Here is a 4223-nt window from a genome sequence, read left to right as displayed (position 1 = left end):
AGAAGCTTTTGATGAACAAATACTCTCTTCAAAAATGAATGCTTTTCAATAGATACCCATCCTATTGCGTATTCTTAATAGGAACTTTTAAACAAGAGTAACAGTTGCATTTGTAATTTATTTTTTTTCTCTACAACATTTAACTCTTGGCAAGCTCATTCATCACAGAAAGTCATCTGTTTAAGAATGCTACAAACACTTCTACTTTTTCTTCACTTCCATCAAAATTTTGCATAAGGGTAAAAGCATATCTTTCCAACTTTAATAGAAGCTTTTTCTCTTATGTTTTCTTCATAGATACACAGTCTAGATAGCCAGCAATTGTTGGCAATTATGACTCAGTTTTACATATCCAAAGAAAAAAGCATTCAAGTACCTTATCTCCTGGGTTTGTTACATATCTTCTTTGTAAATGGCCTACCTTCATCTGCACAGCCTTCTATGACCAGTATATTCCCATTTCATTCTAAATTTGTAAACAGAAAATTTTCTCATTTATCTACCTGATGTCATCTCAGCTCTCTTTTTCTGGTCAACATAGTCTCAGAACTTAGATGCCACCTCTGGTTACTCAACATAATACAAGCTGAGAAAGTGCTGTGTTTCAGAAAAAAAAAAAAAATCTATTTGAGAGTGCAGTCTAAGAAATCAGAGAGAGAAGTAAAATCTAGGTAGTTTTGTGAACAATGCAAAGATGACAACCTTAATGATGAATTAGCACACACTAAATTTGCAGGTGCCACCTAACTAGGAGGAGAGGCTGCAGGCATAGGAACCAGAGTTCAAAATGAACCTGATATCAAATGACCTAAAAATAAACGTTATCAGTTGGGAATGCCCAATGTCCTGAACTCCAGTTGGAAAAAGCCAAGGGGTAGCAATTTTGCCAAAAATGATTCAAAGGAGTGGGTCACAAGAAGAACACTGGTCAGAGGCGACACAGCTGGGGTGGAGAAAAAAAAATTTACAAAAAACCCCCACAGTACACTGCGATAAGCAAAACCAGGAGTATCACCATAAAGACCAGAGAATTTTTACACTTCACTTTGCAATACGGCCACAACTGGAATACAGCATCTGGGCTGGCGTCACATCTGAATAGAAAGCAGCCTCATTTAGGCCACTGGAGAACAACAAGAATGATCTGGAAAACACATTCTCTGAATAAAGACTGAAAGAAGCAGGGTTGTTTAGCCTAGACAAAAGATGACTGAGGGGAAGTATGAAGGCAATATTGAAATACACAAAAGATAGCTCTAAAGCAGAGAGGAATAATTGTTCTCCTTGTCCACTCTGGATAGGACAAAAATGACAGGCTTCAGTTGCAGCAAGGAAGATGTAGGTTGGGCATTACGGAATACAATCTTCTAGTAGTGATGGCAGGCTAGTACCTGAGTAACCAGGAACACTGCAGAATCCAGCAGGCTTTTAAAGCAAGCAGTTTAGGTATTATCAATCCAACCTTGAGGCTGGATCTGTCACCTAGCTCACAGCAAAGGACATATTTAAAACTCCCTTCTGACCTTACTTTTTATGAGTGTTAATGGCTGCAGACACAGCCCCCTGGTATTCAAGAGGGTATCATTTCGTATCCACTAGCTGTGGTGTAATTAACAACAGAAAGCAAGGCAACAGTGAGTGAGGCCCGCTATGGTATCAGAAATAGCTTGAAGTAAACAGCATGCTGTTTCAGGACTTGTATTCACTGCCGTGCATAGCTGCAAGTACCCAGCTAAATTATTCCAAAATCCTCAAAGCATGTTTGAAAGACACGAGCACTTCATTGATTCTAACTGTGATTGAGAACAACTTCTCTGGGATTAAGCACTTATAGTATAACACTGCTTAATTTTTTGGCCCAATGGTAATTTTTGAGGTTTCTTCATGCTTGGATTAGTTTTTCAGAGGAATCTGCTTTCTATAGGTGAGTTTTGTGTGTGTAAAGAACATAAATTCTATAGCACACCCATAATTTGCCTACTACATCTTCAGTGAAGCCTCACAGCTTTCTTCTAGAACTGCAGCTTTGTGACTGCATGGTTTATTCTTCCTGAATTGAACAGACTTGAAGCTATGTTTCAGATTTCAAGATAGCAAGAGAATGCGAGTCATCATGAGTGAAAAGATTGGATTTGGTACTTGAAATAACAATAAACCTTAGGGTTTCTTTCTATGTCTCTTATGAAATGTTTAATGAAAACCCATGTGCTTCTTTTGCCCGGAATTTATTTGAAAAATGTGAGAGAGTCCATCCTGCTTATCCACATTTAACATAAAAATCCACAAGATCAAACAATTAGAATTGTATCTCAAATGCATGTGTTTGCTGAATGAATTTAAATGTAACCTTGATTGTCTCCTCCTCTGTGTTTGGATCCTGACTCTGTGTAAATAGTGCTTAGATCAGGGCATGAAATGGTGCCAGTTTCATCCTGCCTTCGGTGAAATTATCATGATCCTACCAATTTAAGAGTAAAAATAAGGTGCATTATTTACTGTTCCATACTGTGTGTTTTACTTTTTCAGCATGACACAACTACGTTTTTATGCTACTTCACACAAACTCGATTCTTAAAGACTAAAGGACTTGTGCACTTACAGTAATTGCCTTAAAGGCATTTTTATTTCATGCTTATAAAAGATTACCTTGGCTTTGAAAACTTGATGCCACCATACAAGGTTATTTATTTACATTCCTACTTAAAATTAAATTATATTTGTGTATGCAAATGCACTATGGAGGAGGGTTTAAAAAACTGGCAAGTAAATCCTACTGCACTCAGAGGTGGAAATTATTATCCATTTATCCATAATGATTAACAGTTAAAATGCACTCTCTGCTGTTCCCTGTGTCTCAGGAAGAATAGAAGCTTTTGTTTTCCTGAAATAAAAAGCCACATCTTTTATTACAGTAAATGCCTTAAAAGGGGGACACGTCACTCTCATGGCACAAAGCCAGAGAAATATAAATACACCCATCACATACTAAAGAGTAAGTTAAATCCATGAGCCTGGTTTATGATTCATTCACACAAATACAGGTTGAAAGAAATATGAAATTATACTTTCCTGATATGTATTAACCTGTATAGGGTATTGCGGAGGAGGTACATCGAAGCTTTAAATATCATCTCAAAAGCCTTGGTGTTGAAAAAAAGCGCATGATAAGCCCTCCCAAGGGTGGGGACAGGCCTTAATAAGACGGCATGGTATCACCTATTTTAGAAGCAACATTTTTTTAGTTGGCCAATATGCAGGTTGGCCAATATGCAAGAATAAACAAATTAAAAAACAAACCTGAAAAATGTAACCAGATGACTTTGGAACATAAGAAAACAAAAAAAAATCCTCTTAGAAACAAAAATGAACCATCAGACAACAGTAGACCATATCCACTTGCCCAACTGGTATTATAAGGATCTCTTGGCATTAGCAAGGAAGAGAGGATGGGTTTGATTCGGTTTTCTTTTTTTACAGAATGATTTTGCCTTTTTTTATTTAGGCTTCACACTTTTCCTGGGGCCTCTGGGCTCCTGTCCAGGCCAAGATACTTCACAGTTGACTTTGATTTTCTGAGGTAAGTGATCTGTCACTTTCAGAGCAGTTATAGGAGGGGTCAGGAGTGAGGTGGCGTGGTACGGCCTCACTCTGGCTCCTGCCTCTCTGACATTGTACAAGCTAATGCAATGTGAAGTAGCACGTCTAAATAGCCTGTCAAACTTTTTTGATGTTAGCAAACCCACAGATGGGATTCATTTCCACACTGTTCAAAAAACGTAAACGATACAAGGACATTAAAGAGCATTAAACTACTTGATGACATTTTGGTCACATTAATGAAAAGTGGCATTTATAAACTACTACAAAAAGGTGGGGGTTGGGGGAAGAGAAAGGAAAGAGAGAGGAAAGGAGAAATGAGGAGGGGAAAGGGAATTAAAATCAATCAAAAAAAACCCCAAAGGGACCTGGACAGTCTCTGGACATCATCAAGAAAATTAGGATCTTAAAATGAAATAAAACCCAGAGTGAAATTTTCGCTACACGAGCGCTCTCGCTTGGGTGTAAAGGCTGTGCCCAGGGACCCCTGAGAAGGAAATGTAGCTGCCTTTTAGGTCTGTGCTTGTGTCTGTTCACTCATAGTGGTTAGTAGCTTCCTACTTAAGGCATCCCATCAATGCCAGTGACCAAAGCATTGCTGAATATAAGGAAGTGCACCAAAATCC

This window comes from Leptosomus discolor, chromosome 12, assembly GCF_034619465.1.
Source record: "Leptosomus discolor isolate bLepDis1 chromosome 12, bLepDis1.hap2, whole genome shotgun sequence".
NCBI lineage: Eukaryota > Metazoa > Chordata > Aves > Leptosomiformes > Leptosomidae > Leptosomus > Leptosomus discolor.
This window is presented reverse-complemented; position numbering follows the sequence as displayed.